Below are 24747 nucleotides of genomic sequence, written 5' to 3'. Positions count from 1 at the left end.
TCAAAGTAAAAAGTTCCAGCATGTGTCTCCACAGTAAGCTGAATTATAAAAAGTGTGAATGGAGTTTCTAGGTGAAAGTGCTTTTTTGACGTGCCAATATCTGCCATTGAGCCCCATTGTAGAATTCTCAAATTTGAAAGCACTATATTTCTAAAACTATGAAACATTTCAAAGATTCCTTTTCAGGCAAACATGTCCACCGTAAGATGAACCTAAGTAGGCTTGAATGGGGTTTCTAGGTGAAAGTGCTTCTTTGACGTGCCAATATCTGCCATTGAGCCCCATTGTGGAATTCTCAAATTTGAAAGCACTATATTTCTAAAACTATGAAACATTTCAAAGATTCCTTTTCAGGCAAACATGTCCACCGTAAGATGAACCTAAGTAGGCTTGAATGGGGTTTCTAGGTGTAAGTATGTAGGACTAGTAGCATGCCAAATTTTGTGCTATTGCCATTGAGAATGCATTGGGCGTTAAAGTTAAATAACTCAGAAACTACAAAACATTTCAAAGTAAAAAGTTCCAGCATGTGTCTCCACAGTAAGCTGAATTATAAAAAGTGTGAATGGAGTTTCTAGGTGAAAGTGCTTTTTTGACGTGCCAATATCTGCCATTGAGCCCCATTGTAGAATTCTCAAATTTGAAAGCACTATATTTCTAAAACTATAAAACATTTCAAAGATTCCTTTTCAGGCAAACATGTCCACCGTAAGATGAACCTAAGTAGGCTTGAATGGGGTTTCTAGGTGTAAGTATGTAGGACTAGTAGCATGCCAAAGTTTTTGCTATTGCCATTGAGAATGCATTGGGCGTTAAAGTTAAATAACTCAGAAACTACAAAACATTTCAAAGTAAAAAGTTCCAGCATGTGTCTCCACAGTAAGCTGAATTATAAAAAGTGTGAATGGAGTTTCTAAGTGAAAGTGCTTTTTTGACGTGCCAATATCTGCCATTGAGCCCCATTGTAAAATTCTCAAATTTGAAAGCACTATATTTCTAAAACTATGAAACATTTCAAAGATTCCTTTTCAGGCAAACATGTCCACCGTAAGATGAACCTAAGTAGGCTTGAATGGGGTTTCTAGGTGTAAGTATGTAGGACTAGTAGCATGCCAAAGTTTGTGCTATTGCCATTGAGAATGCATTGGGCGTTAAAGTTAAATAACTCAGAAACTACAAAACATTTCAAAGTAAAAAGTTCCAGCATGTGTCTCCACAGTAAGCTGAATTATAAAAAGTGTGAATGGAGTTTCTAGGTGAAAGTGCTTTTTTGACGTGCCAATATCTGCCATTGAGCCCCATTGTAGAATTGTCAAATTTGAAAGCACTATATTTCTAAAACTATGAAACATTTCAAAGATTCCTTTTCAGGCAAACATGTCCACCGTAAGATGAACCTAAGTAGGCTTGAATGGGGTTTCTAGGTGTAAGTATGTAGGACTAGTAGCATGCCAAAGTTTGTGCTATTGCCATTGAGAATGCATTGGGCGTTAAAGTTAAATAACTCAGAAACTACAAAACATTTCAAAGTAAAAAGTTCCAGCATGTGTCTCCACAGTAAGCTGAATTATAAAAAGTGTGAATGGAGTTTCTAGGTGAAAGTGCTTCTTTGACGTGCCAATATCTGCCATTGAGCCCCATTGTAGAATTCTCAAATTTGAAAGCACTATATTTCTAAAACTATGAAACATTTCAAAGATTCCTTTTCAGGCAAACATGTCCACCGTAAGATGAACCTAAGTAGGCTTGAATGGGGTTTCTAGGTGTAAGTATGTAGGACTAGTAGCATGCCAAAGTTTGTGCTATTGCCATTGAGAATGCATTGGGCGTTAAAGTTAAATAACTCAGAAACTACAAAACATTTCAAAGTAAAAAGTTCCAGCATGTGTCTCCACAGTAAGCTGAATTATAAAAAGTGTGAATGGAGTTTCTAGGTGAAAGTGCTTTTTTGACGTGCCAATATCTGCCATTGAGCCCCATTGTAGAACTCTCAAATTTGAAAGCACTATATTTCTAAAACTATGAAACATTTCAAAGATTCCTTTTCAGGCAAACATGTCCACCGTAAGATGAACCTAAGTAGGCTTGAATGGGGTTTCTAGGTGTAAGTATGTAGGACTAGTAGCATGCCAAAGTTTGTGCTATTGCCATTGAGAATGCATTGGGCGTTAAAGTTAAATAACTCAGAAACTACAAAACATTTCAAAGTAAAAAGTTCCAGCATGTGTCTCCACAGTAAGCTGAATTATAAAAAGTGTGAATGGAGTTTCTAGGTGAAAGTGCTTCTTTGACGTGCCAATATCTGCCATTGAGCCCCATTGTAGAATTCTCAAATTTGAAAGCACTATATTTCTAAAACTATGAAACATTTCAAAGATTCCTTTTCAGGCAAACATGTCCACCGTAAGATGAACCTAAGTAGGCTTGAATGGGGTTTCTAGGTGTAAGTATGTAGGACTAGTAGCATGCCAAAGTTTGTGCTATTGCCATTGAGAATGCATTGGGCGTTAAAGTTAAATAACTCAGAAACTACAAAACATTTCAAAGTAAAAAGTTCCAGCATGTGTCTCCACAGTAAGCTGAATTATAAAAAGTGTGAATGGAGTTTCTAGGTGAAAGTGCTTTTTTGACGTGCCAATATCTGCCATTGAGCCCCATTGTAAAAATCTCAAATCTGAAAGCACTATATTTCTAAAACTATGAAACATTTCAAAGATTCCTTTTCAGGCAAACATGTCCACCGTAAGATGAACCTAAGTAGGCTTGAATGGGGTTTCTAGGTGTAAGTATGTAGGACTAGTAGCATGCCAAAGTTTGTGCTATTGCCATTGAGAATGCATTGGGCATTAAAGTTAAATAACTCAGAAACTACAAAACATTTCAAAGTAAAAAGTTCCAGCATGTGTCTCCACAGTAAGCTGAATTATAAAAAGTGTGAATGGAGTTTCTAGGTGAAAGTGCTTTTTTGACGTGCCAATATCTGCCATTGAGCCCCATTGTAAAATTCTCAAATTTGAAAGCACTATATTTCTAAAACTATGAAACATTTCAAAGATTCCTTTTCAGGCAAACATGTCCACCGTAAGATGAACCTAAGTAGGCTTGAGTGGGGTTTCTAGGTGTAAGTATGTAGGACTAGTAGCATGCCAAAGTTTGTGCTATTGCCATTGAGAATGCATTGGGCGTTAAAGTTAAATAACTCAGAAACTACAAAACATTTCAAAGTAAAAAGTTCCAGCATGTGTCTCCACAGTAAGCTGAATTATAAAAAGTGTGAATGGAGTTTCTAGGTGAAAGTGCTTTTTTGACGTGCCAATATCTGCCATTGAGCCCCATTGTAGAATTCTCAAATTTGAAAGCACTATATTTCTAAAACTATGAAACATTTCAAAGATTCCTTTTCAGGCAAACATGTCCACCGTAAGATGAACCTAAGTAGGCTTGAATGGGGTTTCTAGGTGTAAGTATGTAGGACTAGTAGCATGCCAAAGTTTGTGCTATTGCCATTGAGAATGCATTGGGCGTTAAAGTTAAATAACTCAGAAACTACAAAACATTTCAAAGTAAAAAGTTCCAGCATGTGTCTCCACAGTAAGCTGAATTATAAAAAGTGTGAATGGAGTTTCTAGGTGAAAGTGCTTTTTTGACGTGCCAATATCTGCCATTGAGCCCCATTGTAAAAATCTCAAATCTGAAAGCACTATATTTCTAAAACTATGAAACATTTCAAAGATTCCTTTTCAGGCAAACATGTCCACCGTAAGATGAACCTAAGTAGGCTTGAATGGGGTTTCTAGGTGTAAGTATGTAGGACTAGTAGCATGCCAAAGTTTGTGCTATTGCCATTGAGAATGCATTGGGCATTAAAGTTAAATAACTCAGAAACTACAAAACATTTCAAAGTAAAAAGTTCCAGCATGTGTCTCCACAGTAAGCTGAATTATAAAAAGTGTGAATGGAGTTTCTAGGTGAAAGTGCTTTTTTGACGTGCCAATATCTGCCATTGAGCCCCATTGTAAAATTCTCAAATTTGAAAGCACTATATTTCTAAAACTATGAAACATTTCAAAGATTCCTTTTCAGGCAAACATGTCCACCGTAAGATGAACCTAAGTAGGCTTGAGTGGGGTTTCTAGGTGTAAGTATGTAGGACTAGTAGCATGCCAAAGTTTGTGCTATTGCCATTGAGAATGCATTGGGCGTTAAAGTTAAATAACTCAGAAACTACAAAACATTTCAAAGTAAAAAGTTCCAGCATGTGTCTCCACAGTAAGCTGAATTATAAAAAGTGTGAATGGAGTTTCTAGGTGAAAGTGCTTTTTTGACGTGCCAATATCTGCCATTGAGCCCCATTGTAGAATTCTCAAATTTGAAAGCACTATATTTCTAAAACTATGAAACATTTCAAAGATTCCTTTTCAGGCAAACATGTCCACCGTAAGATTAACCTAAGTAGGCTTGAATGGGGTTTCTAGGTGTAAGTATGTAGGACTAGTAGCATGCCAAAGTTTGTGCTATTGCCATTGAGAATGCATTGGGCGTTAAAGTTAAATAACTCAGAAACTACAAAACATTTCAAAGTAAAAAGTTCTAGCATGTGTCTCCACAGTAAGCTGAATTATAAAAAGTGTGAATGGAGTTTCTAGGTGAAAGTGCTTTTTTGACGTGCCAATATCTGCCATTGAGCCCCATTGTAGAATTCTCAAATTTGAAAGCACTATATTTCTAAAACTATGAAACATTTCAAAGATTCCTTTTCAGGCAAACATGTCCACCGTAAGATGAACCTAAGTAGGCTTGAATGGGGTTTCTAGGTGTAAGTATGTAGGACTAGTAGCATGCCACAGTTTGTGCTATTGCCATTGAGAATGCATTGGGCGTTAAAGTTAAATAACTCAGAAACTACAAAACATTTCAAAGTAAAAAGTTCTAGCATGTGTCTCCACAGTAAGCTGAATTATAAAAAGTGTGAATGGAGTTTCTAGGTGAAAGGGCTTTTTTGACGTGCCAATATCTGCCATTGAGCCCCATTGTAGAATTCTCAAATTTGAAAGCACTATATTTCTAAAACTATGAAACATTTCAAAGATTCCTTTTCAGGCAAAAATGTCCTCTGTAAGATGAACCTAAGTAGGCTTGAATGGGGTTTCTAGGTGTAAGTATGTAGGACTAGTAGCATGCCAAAGTTTGTGCTATTGCCATTGAGAATGCATTGGGCGTTAAAGTTAAATAACTCAGAAACTACAAAACATTTCAAAGTAAAAAGTTCTAGCATGTGTCTCCACAGTAAGCTGAATTATAAAAAGTGTGAATGGAGTTTCTAGGTGAAAGTGCTTTTTTGACGTGCCAATATCTGCCATTGAGCCCCATTGTAAAATTCTCAAATTTGAAAGCACTATATTTCTAAAACTATGAAACATTTCAAAGATTCCTTTTCAGGCAAACATGTCCACCGTAAGATGAACCTAAGTAGGCTTGAATGGGGTTTCTAGGTGTAAGTATGTAGGACTAGTAGCATGCCAAAGTTTGTGCTATTGCCATTGAGAATGCATTGGGCGTTAAAGTTAAATAACTCAGAAACTACAAAACATTTCAAAGTAAAACGTTCCAGCATGTGTCTCCACAGTAAGCTGAATTATAAAAAGTGTGAATGGAGTTTCTAGGTGAAAGTGCTTTTTTGACGTGCCAATATCTGCCATTGAGCCCCATTGTAAAATTCTCAAATTTGAAAGCACTATATTTCTAAAACTATGAAACATTTCAAAGATTCCTTTTCAGGCAAACATGTCCACCGTAAGATGAACCTAAGTAGGCTTGAGTGGGGTTTCTAGGTGTAAGTATGTAGGACTAGTAGCATGCCAAAGTTTGTGCTATTGCCATTGAGAATGCATTGGGCGTTAAAGTTAAATAACTCAGAAACTACAAAACATTTCAAAGTAAAAAGTTCCAGCATGTGTCTCCACAGTAAGCTGAATTATAAAAAGTGTGAATGGAGTTTCTAGGTGAAAGTGCTTTTTTGACGTGCCAATATCTGCCATTGAGCCCCATTGTAGAATTCTCAAATTTGAAAGCACTATATTTCTAAAACTATGAAACATTTCAAAGATTCCTTTTCAGGCAAACATGTCCACCGTAAGATTAACCTAAGTAGGCTTGAATGGGGTTTCTAGGTGTAAGTATGTAGGACTAGTAGCATGCCAAAGTTTGTGCTATTGCCATTGAGAATGCATTGGGCGTTAAAGTTAAATAACTCAGAAACTACAAAACATTTCAAAGTAAAAAGTTCTAGCATGTGTCTCCACAGTAAGCTGAATTATAAAAAGTGTGAATGGAGTTTCTAGGTGAAAGTGCTTTTTTGACGTGCCAATATCTGCCATTGAGCCCCATTGTAGAATTCTCAAATTTGAAAGCACTATATTTCTAAAACTATGAAACATTTCAAAGATTCCTTTTCAGGCAAACATGTCCACCGTAAGATGAACCTAAGTAGGCTTGAATGGGGTTTCTAGGTGTAAGTATGTAGGACTAGTAGCATGCCACAGTTTGTGCTATTGCCATTGAGAATGCATTGGGCGTTAAAGTTAAATAACTCAGAAACTACAAAACATTTCAAAGTAAAAAGTTCTAGCATGTGTCTCCACAGTAAGCTGAATTATAAAAAGTGTGAATGGAGTTTCTAGGTGAAAGGGCTTTTTTGACGTGCCAATATCTGCCATTGAGCCCCATTGTAGAATTCTCAAATTTGAAAGCACTATATTTCTAAAACTATGAAACATTTCAAAGATTCCTTTTCAGGCAAAAATGTCCTCTGTAAGATGAACCTAAGTAGGCTTGAATGGGGTTTCTAGGTGTAAGTATGTAGGACTAGTAGCATGCCAAAGTTTGTGCTATTGCCATTGAGAATGCATTGGGCGTTAAAGTTAAATAACTCAGAAACTACAAAACATTTCAAAGTAAAAAGTTCTAGCATGTGTCTCCACAGTAAGCTGAATTATAAAAAGTGTGAATGGAGTTTCTAGGTGAAAGTGCTTTTTTGACGTGCCAATATCTGCCATTGAGCCCCATTGTAAAATTCTCAAATTTGAAAGCACTATATTTCTAAAACTATGAAACATTTCAAAGATTCCTTTTCAGGCAAACATGTCCACCGTAAGATGAACCTAAGTAGGCTTGAATGGGGTTTCTAGGTGTAAGTATGTAGGACTAGTAGCATGCCAAAGTTTGTGCTATTGCCATTGAGAATGCATTGGGCGTTAAAGTTAAATAACTCAGAAACTACAAAACATTTCAAAGTAAAACGTTCCAGCATGTGTCTCCACAGTAAGCTGAATTATAAAAAGTGTGAATGGAGTTTCTAGGTGAAAGTGCTTTTTTGACGTGCCAATATCTGCCATTGAGCCCCATTGTAAAATTCTCAAATTTGAAAGCACTATATTTCTAAAACTATTAAACATTTCAAAGATTCCTTTTCAGGCAAACATGTCCACCGTAAGATGAACCTAAGTAGGCTTGAATGGGGTTTCTAGGTGTAAGTATGTAGGACTAGTAGCATGCCAAAGTTTGTGCTATTGCCATTGAGAATGCATTGGGCGTTAAAGTTAAATAACTCAGAAACTACAAAACATTTCAAAGTAAAACGTTCCAGCATGTGTCTCCACAGTAAGCTGAATTATAAAAAGTGTGAATGGAGTTTCTAGGTGAAAGTGCTTTTTTGACGTGCCAATATCTGCCATTGAGCCCCATTGTAAAATTCTCAAATTTGAAAGCACTATATTTCTAAAACTATTAAACATTTCAAAGATTCCTTTTCAGGCAAACATGTCCACCGTAAGATGAACCTAAGTAGGCTTGAATGGGGTTTCTAGGTGTAAGTATGTAGGACTAGTAGCATGCCAAAGTTTGTGCTATTGCCATTGAGAATGCATTGGGCATTAAAGTTAAATAACTCAGAAACTACAAAACATTTCAAAGTAAAAAGTTCCAGCATGTGTCTCCACAGTAAACTGAATTATAAAAAGTGTGAATGGAGTTTCTAGGTGAAAGTGCTTTTTTGACGTGCCAATATCTGCCATTGAGCCCCATTGTAGAATTCTCAAATTTGAAAGCACTATATTTCTAAAACTATGAAACATTTCAAAGATTCCTTTTCAGGCAAACATGTCCACCGTAAGATGAACCTAAGTAGGCTTGAATGGGGTTTCTAGGTGTAAGTATGTAGGACTAGTAGCATGCCAAAGTTTGTGCTATTGCCATTGAGAATGCATTGGGCGTTAAAGTTAAATAACTCAGAAACTACAAAACATTTCAAAGTAAAAAGTTCCAGCATGTGTCTCCACAGTAAGCTGAATTATAAAAAGTGTGAATGGAGTTTCTAGGTGAAAGTGCTTTTTTGACGTGCCAATATCTGCCATTGACCCCCATTCTGAATTTCTCAAATTTAAAAGCACTATATTTCTAAAACTATGAAACATTTCAAAGATTCCTTTTCAGGCAAACATGTCCACCGTAAGATGAACCTAAATAGGCTTGAGTGGGGTTTCTAGGTGTAAGTATGTAGGACTAGTAGCATGCCAAAGTTTGTGCTATTGCCATTGAGAATGCATTGGGCGTTAAAGTTAAATAACTCAGAAACTACAAAACATTTCAAAGTAAAAAGTTCCAGCATGTGTCTCCACAGTAAGCTGAATTATAAAAAGTGTGAATGGAGTTTCTAGGTGAAAGTGCTTTTTTGACGTGCCAATATCTGCCATTGAGCCCCATTGTAAAATTCTCAAATTTGAAAGCACTATATTTCTAAAACTATGAAACATTTCAAAGATTCCTTTTCAGGCAAACATGTCCACCGTAAGATGAACCTAAGTAGGCTTGAGTGGGGTTTCTAGGTGTAAGTATGTAGGACTAGTAGCATGCCAAAGTTTGTGCTATTGCCATTGAGAATGCATTGGGCGTTAAAGTTAAATAACTCAGAAACTACAAAACATTTCAAAGTAAAAAGTTCCAGCATGTGTCTCCACAGTAAGCTGAATTATAAAAAGTGTGAATGGAGTTTCTAGGTGAAAGTGCTTTTTTGACGTGCCAATATCTGCCATTGAGCCCCATTGTAGAATTCTCAAATTTGAAAGCACTATATTTCTAAAACTATGAAACATTTCAAAGATTCCTTTTCAGGCAAACATGTCCACCGTAAGATGAACCTAAGTAGGCTTGAATGGGGTTTCTAGGTGAAAGTGCTTCTTTGACGTGCCAATATCTGCCATTGAGCCCCATTGTAGAATTCTCAAATTTGAAAGCACTATATTTCTAAAACTATGAAACATTTCAAAGATTCCTTTTCAGGCAAACATGTCCACCGTAAGATGAACCTAAGTAGGCTTGAATGGGGTTTCTAGGTGTAAGTATGTAGGACTAGTAGCATGCCAAATTTTGTGCTATTGCCATTGAGAATGCATTGGGCGTTAAAGTTAAATAACTCAGAAACTACAAAACATTTCAAAGTAAAAAGTTCCAGCATGTGTCTCCACAGTAAGCTGAATTATAAAAAGTGTGAATGGAGTTTCTAGGTGAAAGTGCTTTTTTGACGTGCCAATATCTGCCATTGAGCCCCATTGTAGAATTCTCAAATTTGAAAGCACTATATTTCTAAAACTATAAAACATTTCAAAGATTCCTTTTCAGGCAAACATGTCCACCGTAAGATGAACCTAAGTAGGCTTGAATGGGGTTTCTAGGTGTAAGTATGTAGGACTAGTAGCATGCCAAAGTTTTTGCTATTGCCATTGAGAATGCATTGGGCGTTAAAGTTAAATAACTCAGAAACTACAAAACATTTCAAAGTAAAAAGTTCCAGCATGTGTCTCCACAGTAAGCTGAATTATAAAAAGTGTGAATGGAGTTTCTAAGTGAAAGTGCTTTTTTGACGTGCCAATATCTGCCATTGAGCCCCATTGTAAAATTCTCAAATTTGAAAGCACTATATTTCTAAAACTATGAAACATTTCAAAGATTCCTTTTCAGGCAAACATGTCCACCGTAAGATGAACCTAAGTAGGCTTGAATGGGGTTTCTAGGTGTAAGTATGTAGGACTAGTAGCATGCCAAAGTTTGTGCTATTGCCATTGAGAATGCATTGGGCGTTAAAGTTAAATAACTCAGAAACTACAAAACATTTCAAAGTAAAAAGTTCCAGCATGTGTCTCCACAGTAAGCTGAATTATAAAAAGTGTGAATGGAGTTTCTAGGTGAAAGTGCTTTTTTGACGTGCCAATATCTGCCATTGAGCCCCATTGTAGAATTGTCAAATTTGAAAGCACTATATTTCTAAAACTATGAAACATTTCAAAGATTCCTTTTCAGGCAAACATGTCCACCGTCAGATGAACCTAAGTAGGCTTGAATGGGGTTTCTAGGTGTAAGTATGTAGGACTAGTAGCATGCCAAAGTTTGTGCTATTGCCATTGAGAATGCATTGGGCGTTAAAGTTAAATAACTCAGAAACTACAAAACATTTCAAAGTAAAAAGTTCCAGCATGTGTCTCCACAGTAAGCTGAATTATAAAAAGTGTGAATGGAGTTTCTAGGTGAAAGTGCTTTTTTGACGTGCCAATATCTGCCATTGAGCCCCATTGTAGAACTCTCAAATTTGAAAGCACTATATTTCTAAAACTATGAAACATTTCAAAGATTCCTTTTCAGGCAAACATGTCCACCGTAAGATGAACCTAAGTAGGCTTGAATGGGGTTTCTAGGTGTAAGTATGTAGGACTAGTAGCATGCCAAAGTTTGTGCTATTGCCATTGAGAATGCATTGGGCGTTAAAGTTAAATAACTCAGAAACTACAAAACATTTCAAAGTAAAAAGTTCCAGCATGTGTCTCCACAGTAAGCTGAATTATAAAAAGTGTGAATGGAGTTTCTAGGTGAAAGTGCTTCTTTGACGTGCCAATATCTGCCATTGAGCCCCATTGTAGAATTCTCAAATTTGAAAGCACTATATTTCTAAAACTATGAAACATTTCAAAGATTCCTTTTCAGGCAAACATGTCCACCGTAAGATGAACCTAAGTAGGCTTGAATGGGGTTTCTAGGTGTAAGTATGTAGGACTAGTAGCATGCCAAAGTTTGTGCTATTGCCATTGAGAATGCATTGGGCGTTAAAGTTAAATAACTCAGAAACTACAAAACATTTCAAAGTAAAAAGTTCCAGCATGTGTCTCCACAGTAAGCTGAATTATAAAAAGTGTGAATGGAGTTTCTAGGTGAAAGTGCTTTTTTGACGTGCCAATATCTGCCATTGAGCCCCATTGTAGAACTCTCAAATTTGAAAGCACTATATTTCTAAAACTATGAAACATTTCAAAGATTCCTTTTCAGGCAAACATGTCCACCGTAAGATGAACCTAAGTAGGCTTGAATGGGGTTTCTAGGTGTAAGTATGTAGGACTAGTAGCATGCCAAAGTTTGTGCTATTGCCATTGAGAATGCATTGGGCGTTAAAGTTAAATAACTCAGAAACTACAAAACATTTCAAAGTAAAAAGTTCCAGCATGTGTCTCCACAGTAAGCTGAATTATAAAAAGTGTGAATGGAGTTTCTAGGTGAAAGTGCTTCTTTGACGTGCCAATATCTGCCATTGAGCCCCATTGTAGAATTCTCAAATTTGAAAGCACTATATTTCTAAAACTATGAAACATTTCAAAGATTCCTTTTCAGGCAAACATGTCCACCGTAAGATGAACCTAAGTAGGCTTGAATGGGGTTTCTAGGTGTAAGTATGTAGGACTAGTAGCATGCCAAAGTTTGTGCTATTGCCATTGAGAATGCATTGGGCGTTAAAGTTAAATAACTCAGAAACTACAAAACATTTCAAAGTAAAAAGTTCCAGCATGTGTCTCCACAGTAAGCTGAATTATAAAAAGTGTGAATGGAGTTTCTAGGTGAAAGTGCTTTTTTGACGTGCCAATATCTGCCATTGAGCCCCATTGTAAAAATCTCAAATCTGAAAGCACTATATTTCTAAAACTATGAAACATTTCAAAGATTCCTTTTCAGGCAAACATGTCCACCGTAAGATGAACCTAAGTAGGCTTGAATGGGGTTTCTAGGTGTAAGTATGTAGGACTAGTAGCATGCCAAAGTTTGTGCTATTGCCATTGAGAATGCATTGGGCATTAAAGTTAAATAACTCAGAAACTACAAAACATTTCAAAGTAAAAAGTTCCAGCATGTGTCTCCACAGTAAGCTGAATTATAAAAAGTGTGAATGGAGTTTCTAGGTGAAAGTGCTTTTTTGACGTGCCAATATCTGCCATTGAGCCCCATTGTAAAATTCTCAAATTTGAAAGCACTATATTTCTAAAACTATGAAACATTTCAAAGATTCCTTTTCAGGCAAACATGTCCACCGTAAGATGAACCTAAGTAGGCTTGAGTGGGGTTTCTAGGTGTAAGTATGTAGGACTAGTAGCATGCCAAAGTTTGTGCTATTGCCATTGAGAATGCATTGGGCGTTAAAGTTAAATAACTCAGAAACTACAAAACATTTAAAAGTAAAACGTTCCAGCATGTGTCTCCACAGTAAGCTGAATTATAAAACGTGTGAATGGAGTTTCTAGGTGAAAGTGATTGTGACGTGCCACTATCTGCCATTATAAATTTCTCACATTTAAAGCACTATATTTCTAAAACTATGAAACATTTCAAAGATTCCTTTTCAGGCAAACATGTCCACCGTAAGATGAACCTAAATAGGTTTGAATGGGGATTCTAGGTGTAAGTATGTAGGACTAGTAGCATGCCAAAGTTATAATTTTTTTCGGACGGCATACTATAGCATGTCGTTTTTCGTGATTTTGGACTATTTGAAAAATAGATGAAAATCATGAAAAAACGACATACTATAGTTCATGGCTTCGGACGGCATACTATAGCATGTCGTTTTTCATGATTTTGGAGGATTTGAAAAAAAGATGAAAATCATGAAAAAACGACATACTATAGTCCATGGTTTGGGACGGCATAATATATTATGTCATATTTTCATGATTTTGGGACACTATGTCAGAGCCAGGACTTGAACCTGCAGCCTCCTGATTACCAGGCAGGCTCTGTACCCAGTGAGCCACTGTGCATGCTGTTCTTAAAAGGCCGAATAGATAATGACAGAAGAGCCAGAGACTTGTTTCCATTGTGGTTCATAAACATTCGAGCGTCTAGAGATAAACAACAGCAAAAGAAACAATAGACAAATCTCCTGTTATTTTATTTTTTGTATTTTATTTTTGTATCAATGTTGTACTCAAAGGGAACAGCAAACTGCATTGTGGCAGGTAGCAAGTAGATCATTGACTTAGCACACTGGCTGCATGATCTGGAGATGGTGGGTTCAAACCCCACTCAAATCTTTACTTGCCAAAATCTGCCATTGACCCCCATTCTGAATTTCTCAAATTTAAAAGCACTATATTTCTAAAACTATGAAACATTTCAAAGATTCCTTTTCAGGCAAACATGTCCACCATAAGATGAACCTAAGTAGGCTTGAATGGGGTTTCTAGGTGTAAGTATGTAGGACTAGTAGCATGCCAAAGTTTGTGCTATTGCCATTGAGAATGCATTGGGCGTTAAAGTTAAATAACTCAGAAACTACAAAACATTTCAAAGTAAAAAGTTCCAGCATGTGTCTCCACAGTAAGCTGAATTATAAAAAGTGTGAATGGAGTTTCTAGGTGAAAGTTATTTTTTGACGTGCCAATATCTGCCATTGACCCCCATTCTGAATTTCTCAAATTTAAAAGCACTATATTTCTAAAACTATGAAACATTTCAAAGATTCCTTTTCAGGCAAACATGTCCACCGTAAGATGAACCTAAGTAGGCTTGAGTGGGGTTTCTAGGTGTAAGTATGTAGGACTAGTAGCATGCCAAAGTTTGTGCTATTGCCATTGAGAATGCATTGGGCGTTAAAGTTAAATAACTCAGAAACTACAAAACATTTCAAAGTAAAAAGTTCCAGCATGTGTCTCCACAGTAAGCTGAATTATAAAAAGTGTGAATGGAGTTTCTAGGTGAAAGTGCTTTTTTGACGTGCCAATATCTGCCATTGAGCCCCATTGTAAAATTCTCAAATTTGAAAGCACTATATTTCTAAAACTATGAAACATTTCAAAGATTCCTTTTCAGGCAAACATGTCCACCGTAAGATGAACCTAAGTAGGCTTGAGTGGGGTTTCTAGGTGTAAGTATGTAGGACTAGTAGCATGCCAAAGTTTGTGCTATTGCCATTGAGAATGCATTGGGCGTTAAAGTTAAATAACTCAGAAACTACAAAACATTTCAAAGTAAAAAGTTCCAGCATGTGTCTCCACAGTAAGCTGAATTATAAAAAGTGTGAATGGAGTTTCTGGGTGAAAGTGCTTTTTTGACGTGCCAATATCTGCCATTGAGCCCCATTGTAGAATTCTCAAATTTGAAAGCACTATATTTCTAAAACTATGAAACATTTCAAAGATTCCTTTTCAGGCAAACATGTCCACCGTAAGATGAACCTAAGTAGGCTTCAATGGGGTTTCTAGGTGTAAGTATGTAGGACTAGTAGCATGCCAAAGTTTGTGCTATTGCCATTGAGAATGCATTGGGCGTTAAAGTTAAATAACTCAGAAACTACAAAACATTTCAAAGTAAAAAGTTCCAGCATGTGTCTCCACAGTAAGCTGAATTATAAAAAGTGTGAATGGAGTTTCTAGGTGAAAGTGCTTTTTTGACGTGCCAATATCTGCCATTGAGCCCCATTGTAAAATTCTCAAATTTGAAAGCACTATATTTCTAAAACTATGAAACATTTCAAAGATTACTTTTCAGGCAAACATGTCCACCGTAAGATGAACCTAAGTAGGCTTGAGTGGGGTTTCTAGGTGTAAGTATGTAGGACTAGTAGCATGCCAAAGTTTGTGCTATTGCCATTGAGAATGCATTGGGCGTTAAAGTTAAATAACTCAGAAACTACAAAACATTTCAAAGTAAAAAGTTCCAGCATGTGTCTCCACAGTAAGCTGAATTATAAAAAGTGTGAATGGAGTTTCTGGGTGAAAGTGCTTTTTTGACGTGCCAATATCTGCCATTGAGCCCCATTGTAGAATTCTCAAATTTGAAAGCACTATATTTCTAAAACTATGAAACATTTCAAAGATTCCTTTTCAGGCAAACATGTCCACCGTAAGATGAACCTAAGTAGGCTTGAATGGGGTTTCTAGGTGTAAGTATGTAGGACTAGTAGCATGCCAAAGTTTGTGCTATTGCCATTGAGAATGCATTGGGCGTTAAAGTTAAATAACTCAGAAACTACAAAACATTTCAAAGTAAAAAGTTCCAGCATGTGTCTCCACAGTAAGCTGAATTATAAAAAGTGTGAATGGAGTTTCTAGGTGAAAGTGCTTTTTTGACGTGCCAATATCTGCCATTGAGCCCCATTGTAGAATTCTCAAATTTGAAAGCACTATATTTCTAAAACTATAAAACATTTCAAAGATTCCTTTTCAGGCAAACATGTCCACCGTAAGATGAACCTAAGTAGGCTTGAATGGGGTTTCTAGGTGTAAGTATGTAGGACTAGTAGCATGCCAAAGTTTGTGCTATTGCCATTGAGAATGCATTGGGCGTTAAAGTTAAATAACTCAGAAACTACAAAACATTTCAAAGTAAAAAGTTCCAGCATGTGTCTCCACAGTAAGCTGAATTATAAAAAGTGTGAATGGAGTTTCTAGGTGAAAGTGCTTTTTTGACGTGCCAATATCTGCCATTGAGCCCCATTGTAAAATTCTCAAATTTGAAAGCACTATATTTCTAAAACTATGAAACATTTCACAGATTCCTTTTCAGGCAAACATGTCCACCGTAAGATGAACCTAAGTAGGCTTGAATGGGGTTTCTAGGTGTAAGTATGTAGGACTAGTAGCATGCCAAATTTTGTGCTATTGCCATTGAGAATGCATTGGGCGTTAAAGTTAAATAACTCAGAAACTACAAAACATTTCAAAGTAAAAAGTTCCAGCATGTGTCTCCACAGTAAGCTGAATTATAAAAAGTGTGAATGGAGTTTCTAGGTGAAAGTGCTTTTTTGACGTGCCAATATCTGCCATTGAGCCCCATTGTAGAATTCTCAAATTTGAAAGCACTATATTTCTAAAACTATGAAACATTTCAAAGATTCCTTTTCAGGCAAACATGTCCACCGTAAGATGAACCTAAGTAGGCTTGAATGGGGTTTCTAGGTGTAAGTATGTAGGACTAGTAGCATGCCAAAGTTTGTGCTATTGCCATTGAGAATGCATTGGGCGTTAAAGTTAAATAACTCAGAAACTACAAAACATTTCAAAGTAAAAAGTTCCAGCATGTGTCTCCACAGTAAGCTGAATTATAAAAAGTGTGAATGGAGTTTCTAGGTGAAAGTGCTTTTTTGACGTGCCAATATCTGCCATTGAGCCCCATTGTAGAATTCTCAAATTTGAAAGCACTATATTTCTAAAACTATGAAACATTTCAAAGATTCCTTTTCAGGCAAACATGTCCACCGTAAGATGAACCTAAGTAGGCTTGAATGGGGTTTCTAGGTGTAAGTATGTAGGACTAGTAGCATGCCAAAGTTTGTGCTATTGCCATTGAGAATGCATTGGGCGTTAAAGTTAAATAACTCAGAAACTACAAAACATTTCAAAGTAAAAAGTTCTAGCATGTGTCTCCACAGTAAGCTGAATTATAAAAAGTGTGAATGGAGTTTCTAGGTGAAAGTGCTTTTTTGACGTGCCAATATCTGCCATTGAGCCCCATTGTAGAATTCTCAAATTTGAAAGCACTATATTTCTAAAACTATGAAACATTTCAAAGATTCCTTTTCAGGCAAACATGTCCACCGTAAGATGAACCTAAGTAGGCTTGAATGGGGTTTCTAGGTGTAAGTATGTAGGACTAGTAGCATGCCAAAGTTTGTGCTATTGCCATTGAGAATGCATTGGGCGTTAAAGTTAAATAACTCAGAAACTACAAAACATTTCAAAGTAAAAAGTTCTAGCATGTGTCTCCACAGTAAGCTGAATTATAAAAAGTGTGAATGGAGTTTCTAGGTGAAAGGGCTTTTTTGACGTGCCAATATCTGCCATTGAGCCCCATTGTAGAATTCTCAAATTTGAAAGCACTATATTTCTAAAACTATGAAACATTTCAAAGATTCCTTTTCAGGCAAACATGTCCACCGTAAGATGAACCTAAGTAGGCTTGAATGGGGTTTCTAGGTGTAAGTATGTAGGACTAGTAGCATGCCAAAGTTTGTGCTATTGCCATTGAGAATGCATTGGGCGTTAAAGTTAAATAACTCAGAAACTACAAAACATTTCAAAGTAAAAAGTTCTAGCATGTGTCTCCACAGTAAGCTGAATTATAAAAAGTGTGAATGGAGTTTCTAGGTGAAAGTGCTTTTTTGACGTGCCAATATCTGCCATTTCACTAGTACAGACCACACATACAATCGAACATCGTTTGACATAGTTTAGCATTTATTTAGAAGAGAGGAGGAACATGAAAAGGAATGATAGAAATGAGGTGCATGATGACATGCGTGCATATTGATATGCGTAGGATGGCCTTGGATTGTCCGTGGGGACGAGGGGGGAAGGGAGGAGGACGATGGGTTGGGAATAGGGGAGGAAGGGGGGAGTGAGGACGAAGGGTAGTTTCCGAGGGGCTGGGTGACGGGTGAAAGGGGGGGGGGGAGGTTCGAGGGGTGAGGAAGACATGGATGATTTGGCGTTACGGGAAGGGGGAGGGGGTGAGGGGGAGGGACGATAGTGAAGACTAAGCCCCTGGGGGAGGTGAAGGAAGAGCCAGCTCGTAGCGAAGCTCTGTGGGGGGGGGAGGTGGTGGACGAAGGCCGGGTTCCAGGGGGGGTAGGATACCCTGGGTGTTTGGCATGGGGTCTGAGTAGCGGGCGTCCTGAACTGTGCGAGGACACGCCCCCAATCCGAGACCCCCGTCTGGAACCTGAAACTGGAGAACGAGAGTTAGTAAAGAAGAGGGAGGGAGGGAGGGGTACGAGGTACGGTGCACGAGTGACAAGTGGAACAGGCTGGCATATATACTCTTCCCTTTAATGGAGCGAGGGTGGTGATAGGGCAGAGCGCCAGACGGTTGCCATGGCAGCAGGGCCTCGGTGAGTGGCGAGGGTGGAGCTGGCATCGGTAGTCATGGCAGGTAAGTGGTGGAGTTGATTGTAGCTGTGGGGAAGGAGGTAGCTAGATACCTGAGGCTAGGAATAGAATTAGCATGGCATGGTGGCAAGGGAGGTCACCGATCTTAGCTTGTAGGCATGGCCTTCCTCCTGAACCTACGTTGTACCAACTCCATTTCACTAGTACAGACCACACATACAATCGAACATCGTTTGACATAGTTTAGCATTTATTTAGAAGAGAGGAGGAACATGAAAAGGAATGATAGAAATGAGGTGCATGATGACATGCGTGCATATTGATATGCGTAGGATGGCCTTGGATTGTCCGTGGGGACGAGGGGGGAAGGGAGGAGGATGATGGGTTGGGAATAGGGGAGGAAGGGGGGAGTGAGGACGAAGGGTAGTTTCCGAGGGGCTGGGTGACGGGTGAAAGGGGGGGGGGGGGAGGTTCGAGGGGTGAGGAAGACATGGATGATTTGGCGTTACGGGAAGGGGGAGGGGGTGAGGGGGAGGGACGATAGTGAAGACTAAGCCCCTGGGGGAGGTGAAGGAAGAGCCAGCTCGTAGCGAAGCTCTGTGGGGGGGGGAGGTGGTGGACGAAGGCCGGGTTCCAGGGGGGGTAGGATACCCTGGGTGTTTGGCATGGGGTCTGAGTAGCGGGCGTCCTGAACTGTGCGAGGACACGCCCCCAATCCGAGACCCCAAAAGATGGATGTTGATCGAGAAGCGATCATGGAGCATTTACAGGACCAGAGATCCGTGAGCGGCTCTGAGGTCCTGGATGCTTGTTCGGATATACGCATGGTATGCTTGTGATGACCAGCGCCCTAGGAGTTGGACGGTGTGGTCAGTGATACCTTGTCTGGAGGCTGTGGAGGCTGCGCCGATCCGGAATGAGTGGCCGGAGAAGTCGGATGCTGAGTATCCGGCCTTGGTCAGGATCTGGCGGAGATGGTAGAGGAACCAGTGTCTGGTGGCTGTGGTGCCGGTCTCTGTAGTAAACAGGGGATCAAGAGGAGAGGCACGGGAAGAGAGCCTGGCGTGGAGGTGCCGGGTTAGGGGTTCGTAGGGGCTGAGGTAGGAGCTGAGTTTGAACAGGTAGATGGGTGTCGTTTTGCCGTATTGGTCGGTTTTGCTGTATTTTAGGGTGAAAATGATAGTGGTGGAATCTAAGATGCTCAGGTCGGATAGGCAGGGGTGTTTGTTATGGATGAATGTGGAGTTAGGTGTGGTGAATTCAGAGCATCGAAGAAAGCCAAAAAATGCCAGGAGGAACATGGCTTCCAGGGTGGAATCTGTGGATGGGCTCGAATAACCGGAGCGGAGTGTATTGATGCATCCTGAGAGGATATCGGAGGTGATTGGTTGGCGGAGAGGGGGATTATGAGGCTCCTTTCTTTTCAGGCTCTTAAGGAGCAGGGTGACATGTGCGTGAAGGGCGAAGGGGTGAGGGGCTCCGGTTATGAGTTTGGAAATGAAGTTGATACCCGCTAAGTATACTCGGATGGTGGATGGAAGCATGGCCCGTGAAGAATGGCAGTGGCTGATATAGGAGGTGAGTGTGATGAGGTCCAGGGACGGGAATGGTAGGCCGAAGGAGGAGTGGAATGACCGGAAACTGTTCCAGGCTGTCCAGTAGGACGAGAGTGTGGATGGAGCAATACCTTGGAGTATGAGGTTTCTGGAGATGGTCAGGAGGTCGTGGAGTGGGTGGTCTAGGGGAAGGTCATCTGAGAAAACGGAGGGGCTGGAGTCGGGTGGAGGTCTGCTGATGGGGCCAATAGCTTGAATTTCTGGAAGGAGAAGCGTGAAAGTGAATCTGCTATTGCATTGTGGTGACCGGGGACGTGAGCTGCTTGGATTATGAAGTTGTGTGTGACGGAAATCCAAGTGAGGCGTCTGAGGAGGGCCATGAGGGGTAGTGAGGAGGAGCGACCTTTGTTAATGATTTGGACAGTGGCTTGGTTGTCTGTGTGAATTAGGACTGAGCGGCTGGTCCATTCGTGACCCCAGAGAGAGGCCGCGACTATGACAGGGTACAGCTCGAAGAGGGCTGAAGAGTGGGCATGGGAGAAGGGGGGGGAGAATAGCTCTTCAGGCCACCTCTCGGCGAACCATCTCCCTCTGTGGTACCCTCCGAAACCGACGGAGGGGGCCGCGTCGGTGTAAAGATCTAGATCCTCGGGAGAGGAATGAAAATCATTGTAAAAGAAGGAAACACCGTTCCAGTTAGACAGCAGGATGTGCCAGAGCCTGAGTTCTGTGCGGCATTCTATGTCTAGGTTGACGTGGTGGTGGAGTGACGGTACGGACGCGGCGAGGTGGAGGAGGTGGGAGATGAAAGAACGGCCTTGGGGGATGATTCTGGTGGCATAGTTGAGGTGACCTAGGAGCTGTAGCAGTTGTTGTTTGGAGCATGACGGGATTTCTAGGAAGTTGGAGATGAGGAGTGAAATGCGGTCCAGTTTATCTTGGGGTAGTGAGGCTTGGAAGGTGACTGAGTCTAGGTTGATGCCCAGGAACTCGATTTTGGTCAGAGGCCCCATGGTCTTCTCTTCTGCGAGGGGGATGCCGAGCGCAGCGAAGGTAGCCTTGAGGCACGTAAGGCTGCGAGCGGGGGGGGATGATGGCGGGTCGATGGTGAGGAAATCATCCAGGAGGTGGACTAGGTGGGGGATGTGGTCGTTATTGAGGAGTATCCAGCAGAGGAGTTCGGATAGGTTGTTGAACAGTCTGGGGCTGCTTTTGCATCCGAATGGTAATCTGACGGAGAAGAAGTATTGATGGTCCCAGCGTGCGCCGAACAGGTGCCATGAGTCTGGATGGAGTGGGAGAATTTTGAAAGCCGACGTGATGTCGGCTTTTGACAGCCAGGCACCACGCCCGGCGAGTCTGATCAGGGAGATGGCGTGGTCTATGGTTGAGTATTTGAGTGAGTAGTCGGCGCTGGGGATGAGGCTGTTGATGCTGGGAATGGATGAACCGTGGGGGGCGGAGAGGTCGATGATCAATCTTTTCTTGCCGGAGTATTTCCTGGTTGCCACGCCTAGGGGGCTGATGCGGTAGGAGGGGAACGGGGGGGAGTCAAATGGTCCTATCATGAATCCTTGGTTTATTTCTTTGGTGAGTAGGGTGGTGACGGTGTCGGGTTCTGATAGGGCGGACTGGAGGTTATTGCAGGAGTGGGATAGGTCGGGGAGTGAAAAAAGGCCTGGTGCGAAACCTTGGATGAGGCCGTCTATGAAAAAACGGATGAAGGGGATGTCGGGATGGTAGGCTAGGGCTTTGGCTAGGGCGGGGATGTTGACGGGGGTGGCCAGGTGTTTGATCAGTCAGCTGGTGGCTGGTTTGGGGGGGTTGTGGGGGCAGCTGGGCCGGTTATGTGCTCCTCCACAATAGGAGCAAACGTGTAGCATTTTGCAAGAGGTCATGCTGCAACCCAGCGCATTAAAATTGTTGCAGAGCATGCGGGAGCCGACGAACATTATTTTTCGGCCCCGTTTGTCCAGTGCTTGGGAGGAGGAAGGGAAGGTGGTCGGGCCGGTGGGGTGGTTGGTTTTTTGCTTTTTTGCGGGGGAGTGTTGGGAGTGCGGCGTGTACGTGTGAGCTGGGGCGGATGAGGCGGGTTTGGGTGGTGGTTTGGTGGCCGAGAGGACGCACTCGGTGGTGGGGTGGGAGGGGCAACCGCAGATGGTGCAGGCGAGAGCTCTACTGCCGGCGAAGAGCCGGCAGTAGAGCTCTACGTCGAGGGCGCCCCAGTACGTGGAGACGTTCCATTGCTGGAGGCGGGCTGCTGCTCTCGCCGCAAACTGTCGGTGGTATTCATAAAATAGTGATCCGCTGAAGCGCGCTGCAAGGTCCGTGATGAGGTATAGATAGTGATTTAACTCTTGCCTCCTGTGTGGGTGCTGGGAACATATGACATCAGTGAATATGGAAAATGCTAGGGTGAATTCTGTGTGGGTGAGGGGGGGAGTGGGCTGATGAGGAGGATGTGAGATCGCGGAGGGTTATTGAAAACCCTCCGCAATCGATGGCTCGTGGCTGGAAGGAGTGAGAGGAGGGTTTGAGGATGGAGGAGAGGTCAATATCGTTACCCAGTAGGATCTGCTGACGGAGGTGGGTTGACACGGGAGGTGGGTTGAGGGCGAGTGCGTTGGGAGGCATCACGGCAGCGGCTGCGGAGGAGAGAGAAAAGGGGGGGGGGGGGAGACATGGGGGAGGGGGGGGGAGGGAGGGGGAGGGAGGGGGGAAGGGTGCTCTGGGGCAGCTGGGCACCCAGAGGTGGGGGAGGTGCTAGCCAGCTTGGGACGGTTGCCCTGGGAGCGTGGGGCTGGCTAGCGGCCTGGGGGACTGAGGGGGAGAAGGAGAGAGCTGGGGGGGGGGGGGGTGAGAGAAGTGTGCAGGGGGGTTGGATGACAGTGCAGCCTGCGAAGACGGGGATGTAAGCCTTCCGAGGAAGGCTTGGGAGGGGGGGGGGGGGGGGTAGAAAGAGGGGAAAGAGGGGGGAGCAGGCACGGGGGGGTGAGAGGTATGCTGGGGGGGAAGCAAAGGTAGTCTGACCTGGGTGGCTGGAGGTCCGAGGCGGCTTTGAATAGACCGGCCTGGAGGTACAGGTGGGAGGTGTTGGCCGGTGGTGATGTGATAGGCAGAATTGTGATTATCATCATTGTTATTATTATTTCGGATGGTTTGCTCACCTAGAGAGTAATGGACAGGCAGCGCAGGGACCTCTCTCCTGGTGACGCGTCGTCTGGTGGAAGGACCCGGGATGACGTCATCGGGACGCGCCGCTGTTGTTGTTGTCGGTCGTGCTGGAGTGGAGCACTGAATTAGTAGAGTAAAAAGCTGGCCTTTGTTGGCCTTTCTACAGTGGGGCTCGTTTCGCTCGAGGAGAGCCCTTCTGAGCCCGGCGATGGTCCACTCATTGTAAGGGCGGATGGTCGGCCTGGCGGAGGAAGGTGGAGCCGGAGCGGCGGACGCTGTCAGCGACTCGAGACGAGGAGGGGGTGGAGGTGGGGGATCGATGCGAGACCGGCGTTGGTGAGGCGGAGGGAGAGGGGGGAAGACACGGCGGCGAGAAGACGAGTACCGGGGGGGGCTTGGTTCCAGCCGGGTTGCCTCCGATGCCCTGAGGAAGCTGGGGGCGGACCGAAGCAGGACGCCGGCAGGCAGGGACCTCTGGACGGGCGGCGCCGGCGTCTCGGGAAGGTCCTGAAAATCATCGTCAGAGTCGGGGGGATGGAGGTCGAGACGATCCATTGCAAGAAACAAATGCTGCAGCGAGTCGTTGGTTGTGCTGTGTATGGTACGAGTAGTACGAGGTACGGTGCACGAGTGACAAGTGGAACAGGCTGGCATATATACTCTTCCCTTTAATGGAGCGAGGGTGGTGATAGGGCAGAGCGCCAGACGGTTGCCATGGCAGCAGGGCCTCGGTGAGTGGCGAGGGTGGAGCTGGCATCGGTAGTCATGGCAGGTAAGTGGTGGAGTTGATTGTAGCTGTGGGGAAGGAGGTAGCTAGATACCTGAGGCTAGGAATAGAATTAGCATGGCATGGTGGCAAGGGAGGTCACCGATCTTAGCTTGTAGGCATGGCCTTCCTCCTGAACCTACGTTGTACCAACTCCATTGAGCCCCATTGTAAAAATCTCAAATCTGAAAGCACTATATTTCTAAAACTATGAAACATTTCAAAGATTCCTTTTCAGGCAAACATGTCCACCGTAAGATGAACCTAAGCAGGCTTGAATGGGGTTTCTAGGTGTAAGTATGTAGGACTAGTAGCATGCCAAAGTTTGTGCTATTGCCATTGAGAATGCATTGGGCATTAAAGTTAAATAACTCAGAAACTACAAAACATTTCAAAGTAAAAAGTTCCAGCATGTGTCTCCACAGTAAGCTGAATTATAAAAAGTGTGAATGGAGTTTCTAGGTGAAAGTGCTTTTTTGACGTGCCAATATCTGCCATTGAGCCCCATTGTAAAATTCTCAAATTTGAAAGCACTATATTTCTAAAACTATGAAACATTTCAAAGATTCCTTTTCAGGCAAACATGTCCACCGTAAGATGAACCTAAGTAGGCTTGAGTGGGGTTTCTAGGTGTAAGTATGTAGGACTAGTAGCATGCCAAAGTTTGTGCTATTGCCATTGAGAATGCATTGGGCGTTAAAGTTAAATAACTCAGAAACTACAAAACATTTCAAAGTAAAAAGTTCCAGCATGTGTCTCCACAGTAAGCTGAATTATAAAACGTGTGAATGGAGTTTCTAGGTGAAAGTGATTGTGACGTGCCACTATCTGCCATTATAAATTTCTCACATTTAAAGCACTATATTTCTAAAACTATGAAACATTTCAAAGATTCCTTTTCAGGCAAACATGTCCACCGTAAGATGAACCTAAATAGGTTTGAATGGGGATTCTAGGTGTAAGTATGTAGGACTAGTAGCATGCCAAAGTTATAATTTTTTTCGGACGGCATACTATAGCATGTCGTTTTTCGTGATTTTGGACTATTTGAAAAATA

Source organism: Electrona antarctica, assembly GCF_951216825.1.
Source record: "Electrona antarctica genome assembly, chromosome: 13".
In the NCBI taxonomy this organism is placed as follows: Eukaryota; Metazoa; Chordata; class Actinopteri; order Myctophiformes; family Myctophidae; genus Electrona; species Electrona antarctica.
The sequence above is the reverse complement of the archived record's forward strand: the minus strand, read 5'-3'. Positions refer to the sequence as shown.